Below are 12,500 nucleotides of genomic sequence, written 5' to 3'. Positions count from 1 at the left end.
ACACCCATGGGAGCCTCCGGTCGTCAATAGACCGCCGCACCGGCCTCTGACTGACTCTCAGAATGGACGGAAAGAGCCGGGTAAGCCTTTCAAAAGATTCGACCACGTGCCGAAAACTTTAGACTTCCGTGAGCTCTCCGGCTTGCACCGAGACCCGAAGTCGACGTGCTAAGCACCACGGGACCCCTTTCGCCTGCAGGTCCCGAGCCGCCTTTATTTGCTGTTACGAGCATCGTGTGCCCCATACCTGCGTGACGAGCACCGCAGGGCGGCAGAGCCATCGCACTTGGCCGGGTGGCAGAGGAGGACCAGACTATTCACAGATAGCGGCCCAACGACTCCCAGAGCCGGTCGTGCGGCGCGCGAGGTCTGCTCTCATCACAAGAGGCTTTAGGGAGTGCTCAGGCAAGGGTCAGCCCGCAGCCTTCCTGGCAACACCCAGGGGAACCAGGCCACTCGCGTCTCTCGCCTTCATTTTCGACACGAGCGCCTGCGGAGGGCCACCACCCCCTCCGATTGTCAAGAGACCTCCGCACCGGCCTCTGACTTACTCTCAGAATGGACGGAAAGAGCCGGGTAAGCCTTTGAAAAGATTCGACCACGTGCCGAAAACTTTAGACTTCCGTGAGCTCTCCGGCTTGCACCGAGACCCGAAGTCGACGTGCTTAGCACCACGGGACCCCTTTCGCCTGCAGGTCCCGAGCCGCCTTTTATTTTTGTTACGAGTATCGTGTTCCCCAAACCTGGGTGACGAGCACCGCAGGGCGGCAGAGCCATCGCGCTTGTCCGGGTGGCAGAGGAGGACCAGACTATTCACAAATAGCGGCCCAACGACTCCCAGAGCCGGTCGTGCGGCAGGCGAGGTCTGCTCTCATCACAAGAGGCTTTAGGGAGTGCTCAGGCAACGGTCAGCCCGCAGCCTTCTTGGCAACACCCAAGGGAACCAGGCCACTCGCGTCTCTCGCCTTCATTTTGGACACGAGCGCCTGTGGAGGGACGGCCGGAGTCAACGTGGGGTTTGCCCGCCCTCCAATAGTGTCAAAAGACCGCCGCACAAGTCTCTGACTGACTCTTAGAACAGACAGAAAGAGTTTGTCAAATCTGTCAAAAAATTGACAAAGTGTCAAAAATTCGACTTCCAAGAGCTCTCCGGCATGCACTCATACCTGTCATTAAAGTGCTATGCCCGTGGAACCGTTTTTCGGATGCCTTTCAGAACGGTCCCGCGCCGCCATTTTGTTCTAAAAATCGTGTTCCCATATATCTCCGGGTACCCCGCCAACCTCACTGCGGAAAAACTACAAGTGGCACTGAATGGGTCTGAATTCCAAATTTGACTGCATCGGTCTGGAACTCGGTCCGGTCAAAACCGTTTGGATTTTTCTCGGTCCGGACTTCCGCGACAGACAAAGTTAAAGTTTTCGGGCTGCAGGCACAAAACGACAGCTGGCCATTTGCCGGGCTCAATTCACCCAATTCCTCCGGCACTTCGGAGCACATGTTCGGTGTAAGTTTGCGAATCTTTCCCGATGCTGCAGCATTTTCCTCCGCTGACACTTAGAATATTTTTCACACTTTGCTGAAAATTTTTCTAAGTGTTTTTTTCCAAGTTTTCCTGGTTACTGATTTCTTCTTTTTAAACATTTTTCTAAGTTTTTCTGGTTACTGATTTCTTCTTTTTAAACATTTTTCGCAGTTTGTCTGGTTACTGATTTCTTCTTTTTAAACATTTTTCGCCGTTTTTCTGGTTACTGATTTCTTCTTTTTAAACATTTTTCGCCGTTTTTCTGGTTACTGATTTCTTCTTTTTAAACATTTTTCTAAGTTTTTCTGGTTACTCATTTCTTCTTTTTAAACATTTTTCTAAGTTTTTCTGGTTACTGATTTCTTCTTTTTAAACGTTTTTCTGGTTACTCATTTCTTCTTTTTAAACATTTTTCTAAGTTTTTCTGGTTACTCACTTCTTCTTTTTAAACATTTTTCGCCGTTTTTCTGGTTACTGATTTCTTCTTTTTAAACATTTTTCTAAGTTTTTCTGGTTACTCATTTCTTCTTTTTAAACATTTTTCTAAGTTTTTCTGGTTACTCATTTCTTCTTTTTAAACATTTTTCTAAGTTTTTCTGGTTACTGATTTCTTCTTTTTAAACATTTTTCTAAGTTTTTCTGGTTACTGATTTCTTCTTTTTAAACATTTTTCTAAGTTTTCCTGGTTACTCATTTCTTCTTTTTAAACATTTTTCTAAGTTTTCCTGGTTACTCATTTCTTCTTTTTAAACATTTTTCTAAGTTTTCCTGGTTACTGATTTCTTCTTTTTAAACATTTTTCGCAGTTTTTCTGGTTACTGATTTCTTCTTTTTAAACATTTTTTCGCAGTTTGTCTGGTTACTGATTTCTTCTTTTTAAACATTTTTCGCCGTTTTTCTGGTTACTGATTTCTTCTTTTTAAACATTTTTCGCCGTTTTTCTGGTTACTGATTTCTTCTTTTTAAGCATTTTTCTAAGTTTTTCTGGTTACTCATTTCTTCTTTTTAAACATTTTTCTAAGTTTTTCTGGTTACTGATTTCTTCTTTTTAAACATTTTTCTAAGTTTTTCTGGTTACTCATTTCTTCTTTTTAAACATTTTTCTAAGTTTTTCTGGTTACTCACTTCTTCTTTTTAAACATTTTTCTAAGTTTTTCTGGTTACTGATTTCTTCTTTTTAAACATTTTTCGCCGTTTTTCTGGTTACTGATTTCTTCTTTTTAAACATTTTTCTAAGTTTTTCTGGTTACTCATTTCTTCTTTTTAAACATTTTTCTAAGTTTTTCTGGTTACTGATTTCTTCTTTTTAAACATTTTTCTAAGTTTTCCTGGTTACTGATTTCTTCTTTTTAAACATTTTTCGCAGTTTTTCTGGTTACTGATTTCTTCTTTTTAAACATTTTTCTAAGTTTTCCTGGTTACTGATTTCTTCTTTTTAAACATTTTTCGCAGTTTTTCTGGTTACTGATTTCTTCTTTTTAAACATTTTTCTAAGTTTTTCTGGTTACTGATTTCTTCTTTTTAAACATTTTTCTAAGTTTTTCTGGTTACTCACTTCTTCTTTTTAAACATTTTTCTAAGTTTTCCTGGTTACTGATTTCTTCTTTTTAAACATTTTTCGCAGTTTGTCTGGTTACTGATTTCTTCTTTTTAAACATTTTTCGCAGTTTTTCTGGTTACTGATTTCTTCTTTTTAAACATTTTTCTAAGTTTTTCTGGTTACTCACTTCTTCTTTTATAACATTTTTCTAAGTTTTCCTGGTTACTGATTTCTTCTTTTTAAACATTTTTCTAAGTTTTCCTGGTTACTGATTTCTTCTTTTTAAACATTTTTCTAAGTTTTCCTGGTTACTGATTTCTTCTTTTTAAACATTTTTCTAAGTTTTTCTGGTTACTCATTTCTTCTTTTTAAACATTTTTCGCAGTTTTTCTGGTTACTGATTTCTTCTTTTTAAACATTTTCCTAAGTTTTCCTGGTTACTGATTTCTTCTTTTTAAACATTTTTCTAAGTTTTCCTGGTTACTCATTTCTTCTTTTTGATCATTTTTCTAAGTTTTCCTGGTTACTGATTTCTTCGTTTTGAACATTTTTCTAAGTTTTCCTGGTTACTCACTTCTTCTTTTCAAACATTTTTCTTCGTTTTTCTGTTTACTCATTTAGCACTTTCAGGCACTTTCCCATCATTTCCTCGTTCCCGATTTCACCCTTTAAAACGCTTTCGGGCATTTCCCTAAGTTTTGCGGTTCACTCGTTTGGGACTCACTGACACCTTCTCTAGCTTCCCTGCTCACTTTTTTCGTACTGTTGAGAAAATTCGAACCCTTTCCTTAACTATGCCGGTTACTGACTTCACCGCTTCAGACCCTTGTCCCCGTAATGAAAGATACCATTTCCCACCGTGGGAAATGCACGAAAATCGGACTGAACACGGGGGAGGCTCCCCCCTCGAAGGCGAGACCGTCGGCAGAACCGCCGGGTCAAACCCGGCCGAGCTACCCGGCTTACAAGTCTCAAAGTCGGTATGAGCAGTCACGTCCACCCCCATTCCCTTTTGGACCACTTCCCACGGTTCCAAATGCATGAAAATCGGCCTGTACACGGGGGAGGCACCCGCCTCGAAGACGAGACCGTCGGCAGAACCGCCGGGTCAAACCCGGCTGAGCTACCCGGCTCGGAAGCGCCAAAGTCGGGTTGAGCAGTCACATTCACTCCCATCGACGTTTGGACCACTTCCCACGGTTCGAAATGCACGGAAATCGGCCTGTACACGGGGGAGGCACCCGCCTCGAAGAGGAGACTGTCGGCAGAACCGCCGGGTCAAACCCGGCTGTGCTAACCGGCTCGGAAGCGCCAAAGTCGGGTTGAGCAGTCACATTCACTCCCATCCCCTTTTGGGCAACTTCCCACGGTTGGAAATGCATGGAAATCGGACTGAACACGGGGGAGGCTCCCCCCTCGAAGGCGAGACCGTCGGCAGAACCGCAGGATCAAACCCGGCTGAGCTACCCGGCTTACAAGTCTCAAAGTCGGTATGAGCAGACACGTCCACCCCCATTCCCTTTTGGACCACTTCCCACGGTTCGAAATGCATGAAAATCGGCCTGTATACGGGGGAGGCACCCGCCTCGAAGACGAGACCGTCGGCAGACCCGCCGGGTCAAACCCGGCTGAGCTACCCGGCTCGGAAGCGCCAAAGTCGGGTTGAGCAGTCACATTCACTCCCATCCCCTTTTGGACCACTTCCCACGGTTCGAAATGCACGAAAATCGGCCTGTACACGGGGGAGGCACCCGCCTCGAAGACGAGACCGTCGGCAGAACCGCCGGAACAAACCCGGCTGAGCTACCCGGCTTACAAGTCTCAAAGTCGGTATGAGCAGACACGTCCACCCCCATTCCCTTTTGGACCACTTCCCACGGTTCGAAATGCATGAAAATCGGCCTGTATACGGGGGAGGCACCCGCCTCGAAGACGAGACCGTCGGCAGACCCGCCGGGTCAAACCCGGCTGAGCTACCCGGCTCGGAAGCGCCAAAGTCGGGTTGAGCAGTCACATTCACTCCCATCCCCTTTTGAACCTCTTCCCACCGTTGGAAATGCACGAAAATCGGCCTGTACACGGGGGAGGCTCCCCCCTCGAAGGCGAGACCGTCGGCAGAACCGCCGGGTCAAACCCGGCTGAGCTACCCGGCTTACAAGTCTCGAAGTCGGGTTGAGCAGTCACATTCACTCCCATCGACTTTTGGGCAACTTCCCACCGTTGCAAATGCATGAAAATCGGCCTGTACACGGGGGAGGCACCCGCCTCGAAGTCGAGACCGTCGGCAGAACCGCCGGGTCCAACCCGGCTGAGCTACCCGGCTTACAAGTCTCAAAGCCGGGTTGGGCAGTCACGTTCACCCCCATTCCCTTTTGGATCACTTCCCACGGTTCGAAATGCACGAAAACCGGCCTGTACACGGGGGAGGGTCCGCCCTCGAAGGCGAGACCGTCGGCAGAACCGCCGGGTCAAACCTGGCTGAGCTACCCGGCTTACAAGTCTCAAAGTCGGGTTGAGCAGTCACGTTCACTCCCATCGACTTTTAGACCACTTCCCACGGTTCGAAATGCACGAAAATCGGCCTGTACACGGGGGAGGCACCCGCCTCGAAGACGAGACCGTCGGCAGAACCGCCGGGTCAAACCCGGCCGAGCTACCCGGGTTAGAAGCCTCAGAGTCGGGTTGAGCAGTCACGTTCACTCCCATCGACTTTTAGACCACTTCCCACGGTTGGAAATGCACGAAAATCGGCCTGTACACGGGGGTGGCATCCGCCTCGAAGACGAGACCGTCGGCAGAACCGCCGGGTCAAACCCGGCTGAGCTACCCGGCTTACAAGTCTCAAAGTCGGGTTGAGCAGTCACATTCACTCCCATCGACTTTTGGGCAACTTCCCACGGTTCGAAATGCACAAGATTCGGCCTGAACACGGGGGACGCTCCCCCCTCGAAGGCGAGACCGTCGGCAGACCCGCCGGGTCAAACCCGGCTGAGCTACCCGGCTCGGAAGCGCCAAAGTCGGTATGAGCAGTCACGTTCACTCCCATCCCCTTTTGGACCGCTTCCCACGGTACGAAATGCATGAAAATCGGCCTGTACACGGGGGAGGCACCCGCCTCGAAGACGAGACCGTCGGCAGAACCGCCGGGTCAAACCCGGCTGAGCTACCCGGCTTACAAGTCTCAAAGTCGGGTTGAGCAGTCACATTCACTCCCATCGACTTTTGGGCAACTTCCCACGGTTCGAAATGCACAAAATTCGGCCTGAACACGGGGGACGCTCCCCCCTCGAAGGCGAGACCGTCGGCAGAACCGCCGGGTCAAACCCGGCTGAGCTACCCGGCTTAAAAGTCTCAAAGTCGGTATGAGCAGTCACATTCACCCCCATTCCCTTTTGGACCACTTCCCACGGTTGGAAATGCATGAAAATCGGCCTGGACACGGGGGAGGCTCCCCCCTCGATGACGAGACCGTCGGCAGAACCGCCGGAACAAACCCGGCTGAGCTACCCGGCTTACAAGTCTCAAAGTCGGTATGAGCAGACACGTCCACCCCCATTCCCTTTTGGACCACTTCCCACCGTTGGAAATGCACGAAAATCGGCCTGTACACGGGGGAGGCACCGGCCTCGAAGACGAGACCGTCGGCAGAACCGCCGGATCAAACCCGGCCGAGCTACCCGGGTTAGAAGCCTCAGAGTCGGGTTGAGCAGTCACATTCACTCCCATCCCCTTTTGAACCTCTTCCCACCGTTGGAAATGCACGAAAATCGGCCTGTACACGGGGGAGGCTCCCCCCTCGAAGGCGAGACCGTCGGCAGAACCGCCGGGTCAAACCCGGCTGAGCTACCCGGCTTAAAAGTCTCAAAGTCGGGTTGAGCAGTCACATTCACTCCCATCGACTTTTGGGCAACTTCCCACCGTTGCAAATGCATGAAAATCGGCCTGTACACGGGGGAGGCTCCGCCCTCGAAGGCGAGACCGACGGCAGAACCGCCGGGTCAAACCCGGCCGGGCTACCCGGGTTAGAAGCCTCAGAGTCGGGTTGAGCAGTCGCATTCACCCCCATCCCCTTTTGAACCTCTTCCCACCGTTGGAAATGCACGAAAATCGGCCTGTACACGGGGGAGGCACCGGCCTCGAAGACGAGACCGTCGGCAGAACCGCCGGATCAAACCCGGCCGAGCTACCCGGGTTAGAAGCCTCAGAGTCGGGTTGAGCAGTCACATTCACTCCCATCCCCTTTTGAACCTCTTCCCACCGTTGGAAATGCACGGAAATCGGCCTGTACACGGGGGAGGCTCCCCCCTCGAAGGCGAGACCGTCGGCAGAACCGCCGGGTCAAACCCGGCTGAGCTACCCGGCTTACAAGTCTCAAAGTCGGTATGAGCAGACACGTCCACCCCCATTCCCTTTTGGACCACTTCCCACCGTTGGAAATGCACGAAAATCGGCCTGTACACGGGGGAGGCACCGGCCTCGAAGACGAGACCGTCGGCAGAACCGCCGGATCAAACCCGGCCGAGCTACCCGGGTTAGAAGCCTCAGAGTCGGGTTGAGCAGTCACATTCACTCCCATCCCCTTTTGAACCTCTTCCCACCGTTGGAAATGCACGAAAATCGGCCTGTACACGGGGGAGGCTCCCCCCTCGAAGGCGAGACCGTCGGCAGAACCGCCGGGTCAAACCCGGCTGAGCTACCCGGCTTAAAAGTCTCAAAGTCGGGTTGAGCAGTCACATTCACTCCCATCGACTTTTGGGCAACTTCCCACCGTTGCAAATGCATGAAAATCGGCCTGTACACGGGGGAGGCTCCGCCCTCGAAGGCGAGACCGACGGCAGAACCGCCGGGTCAAACCCGGCCGGGCTACCCGGCTCGGAAGCGCCAAAGTCGGGTTGAGCAGTCACATTCACCCCCATCCCCTTTTGGGCCACTTCCCACGGTTCGAAATGCATGAAAATCGGCCTGTACACGGGGGACGCTCCCCCCTCGAAGGCGAGGCAGTCGGCAGAACCGCCGGGTCAAACCCGGCTGAGCTACCCGGGTTAGATGCCTCAAAGTCGGGTTGAGCAGTCACATTCACCCCCATCCCCTTTCGGCCCCCTTCCCACGGTTGGAAATGCATGAAAATCGGCCTGTACACGGTGGGCGCTCCCCCCTCGAAGGTGAGACCTTCGGCAGAACCGCCGGGTCAAATCCTGCCGAGCTACCCGCGTTAGAGGTCTCAATGTCGGCTTCAGCAGTCACATTCAATCCCATTCCCGTTTGGACCTCTTCCCGCCGATGGAAATGCACAAAATTCGGCCTGAACACGCGGGGCGCTCCCCCCTCGAAGGCGAGACCGTCGCCAGAACCGCCGGGTCAAATCCGGCTGAGCTACCCGCGTTACAGGTCTCAAAGTCGGGTTGAGCAGTCACGTTCACCCCCATCCCCTTTCGGACCCCTTCCCACGGTTGGAAATGCATGAAAATCGGCCTGTACACGGTGGGCGCTCCCCCCTCGAAGGTGAGACCTTCGGCAGAACCGCCGGGTCAAATCCGGCCGAGCTACCCGCGTTAGAGGTCTCAATGTCGGCTTCAGCAGTCACATTCAATCCCATTCCCGTTTGGACCTCTTCCCGCCGATGGAAATGCACAAAATTCGGCCTGAACACGCGGGACGCTCCCCCCTCGAAGGTGAGACCTTCGGCAGAACCGCCGGGTCAAATCCGGCCGAGCTACCCGCGTTAGAGGTCTCAATGTCGGCTTCAGCAGTCACATTCAATCCCATTCCCGTTTGGACCTCTTCCCGCCGATGGAAATGCACAAAATTCGGCCTGAACACGCGGGACGCTCCCCCCTCGAAGGCGAGACCGTCGCCAGAACCGCCGGGTCAAATCCGGCTGAGCTACCCGCGTTACAGGTCTCAAAGTCGGGTTGAGCAGTCACGTTCACCCCCATCCCCTTTCGGACCCCTTCCCACGGTTGGAAATGCATGAAAATCGGCCTGTACACGGTGGGCGCTCCCCCCTCGAAGGTGAGACCTTCGGCAGAACCGCCGGGTCAAATCCGGCCGAGCTACCCGCGTTAGAGGTCTCAATGTCGGCTTCAGCAGTCACATTCAATCCCATTCCCGTTTGGACCTCTTCCCGCCGATGGAAATGCACAAAATTCGGCCTGAACACGCGGGACGCTCCCCCCTCGAAGGTGAGACCTTCGGCAGAACCGCCGGGTCAAATCCGGCCGAGCTACCCGCGTTAGAGGTCTCAATGTCGGCTTCAGCAGTCACATTCAATCCCATTCCCGTTTGGACCTCTTCCCGCCGATGGAAATGCACAAAATTCGGCCTGAACACGCGGGACGCTCCCCCCTCGAAGGCGAGACCGTCGCCAGAACCGCCGGGTCAAATCCGGCTGAGCTACCCGCGTTAGAGGTCTCAAAGTCGGGTTGAGCAGTCACGTTCACCCCCATCCCCTTTCGGACCCCTTCCCACGGTTGGAAATGCATGAAAATCGGCCTGTACACGGTGGGCGCTCCCCCCTCGAAGCTGAGACCTTCGGCAGAACCGCCGGGTCAAATCCGGCCGAGCTACCCGCGTTAGAGGTCTCAATGTCGGCTTCAGCAGTCACATTCAATCCCATTCCCGTTTGGACCTCTTCCCGCCGATGGAAATGCACAAAACTCGGCCTGAACACGCGGGACGCTCCCCCCTCGAAGGTGAGACCTTCGGCAGAACCGCCGGGTCAAATCCGGCCGAGCTACCCGCGTTAGAGGTCTCAATGTCGGCTTCAGCAGTCACATTCAATCCCATTCCCGTTTGGACCTCTTCCCGCCGATGGAAATGCACAAAATTCGGCCTGAACACGCGGGACGCTCCCCCCTCGAAGGCGAGACCGTCGCCAGAACCGCCGGGTCAAATCCGGCCGAGCTACCCGCGTTAGAGGTCTCAATGTCGGCTTCAGCAGTCACATTCAATCCCATTCCCTTTTGGAACACTTCCCGCCGTTAACAATGCACGATATTCGGCCTGAACACGCGGGACGCTCCCCCCTCGAAGGTGAGACCTTCGGCAGAACCGCCGGGTCAAATCCTGCCGAGCTACCCGCGTTAGAGGTCTCAATGTCGGCTTCAGCAGTCACATTCAATCCCATTCCCGTTTGGACCTCTTCCCGCCGATGGAAATGCACAAAATTCGGCCTGAACACGCGGGACGCTCCCCCCTCGAAGGCGAGACCGTCGCCAGAACCGCCGGGTCAAATCCGGCCGAGCTACCCGCGTTAGAGGTCTCAATGTCGGCTTCAGCAGTCACATTCAATCCCATTCCCGTTTGGAACACTTCCCGCCGTTAACAATGCACGATATTCGGCCTGAACACGCGGGACGCTCCCCCCTCGAAGGTGAGACCTTCGGCAGAACCGCCGGGTCAAATCCTGCCGAGCTACCCGCGTTAGAGGTCTCAATGTCGGCTTCAGCAGTCACATTCAATCCCATTCCCGTTTGGACCTCTTCCCGCCGATGGAAATGCACAAAATTCGGCCTGAACACGCGGGGCGCTCCCCCCTCGAAGGCGAGACCGTCGCCAGAACCGCCGGGTCAAATCCGGCTGAGCTACCCGCGTTACAGGTCTCAAAGTCGGCTTCAGCAGTCACATTCAATCCCATTCCCTTTTGGAACACTTCCCGCCGTTAACAATGCACGATATTCGGACTGAACACGGGGGCCGGTCCGCCCTCGAAGTCAACACCGTCCGCAGAACCGCCGGGGCAAATCCGGCTGAGCTACCCCGCCCCCGAACACTCAAAGTCCCTCTGAAGCCTTGCATTCGCCTCCTTGGAAAATTGACGTCAAACATTACCAAAATCGGGGGCACGAGCACTAAAGCTAAGTCTCACCCTTTCCCTATCCCTAACCAGGAACCGAACGCCCACCCTCAGCCTCACACCAACGCCGGTGCCACTCCAGACAGACACACCCTTCAAAACCACACCCATCCGGCCATGCAACTCAAAAAGGGTCCAAATTCAGAAACACCCCCTTCAAAAGGCACTCCATCCTCGGCCACACCACCGGGACATGCTCCCCTCGGCGATAATTAAGCCCCCACCACTATTTGAAGCCAACCGCAGCCGCAACTCGAACGGAGAAATCAGTAACCAATTCAAAAATGCGCTTGGTTACTGATTTCTACTGAGCCGAAAAAATTCTAAGTGTCGGTGGTTACTGATTTATACCAACCCGAAAAAATTCTAAGTGTCAGTGGTTACTGATTTATACCAACCCGAAAATATTCTAAGTGTCAGTGGTTACTGATTTATACCAACCCGAAAAAATTCTAAGTGTCAGTGGTTACTGATTTATACCAAGTCGAAAAAATTCTAAGTGTCAGTGGTTACTGATTTATACCAACCCGAAAATATTCTAAGTGTCAGTGGTTACTGATTTATACCAACTCGAAAAAATTCTAAGTGTCAGTGGTTACTGATTTATACCGACCCGAAAAAATTCTAAGTGTCAGTGGTTACTGATTTATACCAACTCGAAAATATTCTAAGTGTCGGTGGTTACTGATTTATACCAACCCGAAAAAATTCTAAGTGTCAGTGGTTACTGATTTATACCAACTCGAAAAAATTCTAAGTGTCGGTGGTTACTGATTTATACCAACTCGAAAATATTCTAAGTGTCGGTGGTTACTGATTTATACCTACCCGAAAATATTCTAAGTGTCAGTGGTTACTGATTTATACCAAGTCGAAAATATTCTAAGTGTCAGTGGTTACTGATTTATACCAACTCGAAAAAATTCTAAGTGTCAGTGGTTACTGATTTATACCAACTCGAAAATATTCTAAGTGTCGGTGGTTACTGATTTATACCAACCCGAAAATATTCTAAGTGTCAGTGGTTACTGATTTATACCAACTCGAAAAAATTCTAAGTGTCGGTGGTTACTGATTTATACCAACTCGAAAATATTCTAAGTGTCGGTGGTTACTGATTTATACCAACCCGAAAATATTCTAAGTGTCAGTGGTTACTGATTTATACCAAGTCGAAAATATTCTAAGTGTCAGTGGTTACTGATTTATACCAACTCGAAAATATTCTAAGTGTCGGTGGTTACTGATTTATACCAACCCGAAAATATTCTAAGTGTCAGTGGTTACTGATTTATACCAACTCGAAAAAATTCTAAGTGTCAGTGGTTACTGATTTATACCAACTCGAAAATATTCTAAGTGTCGGTGGTTACTGATTTATACCAACCCGAAAATATTCTAAGTGTCAGTGGTTACTGATTTGTACCGACCCGAAAAAATTCTAAGTGTCAGTGGTTACTGATTTATACCAACCCGAAAATATTCTAAGTGTCGGTGGTTACTGATTTATACCAACCCGAAAATATTCTAAGTGTCAGTGGTTACTGATTTATACCAACTCGAAAAAATTCTAAGTGTCA

Source organism: Chiloscyllium punctatum, unplaced genomic scaffold (genome assembly GCF_047496795.1).
Source record: "Chiloscyllium punctatum isolate Juve2018m unplaced genomic scaffold, sChiPun1.3 scaffold_928, whole genome shotgun sequence".
NCBI classification, from domain to species: domain Eukaryota; kingdom Metazoa; phylum Chordata; class Chondrichthyes; order Orectolobiformes; family Hemiscylliidae; genus Chiloscyllium; species Chiloscyllium punctatum.
The sequence above is the reverse complement of the archived record's forward strand: the minus strand, read 5'-3'. Positions refer to the sequence as shown.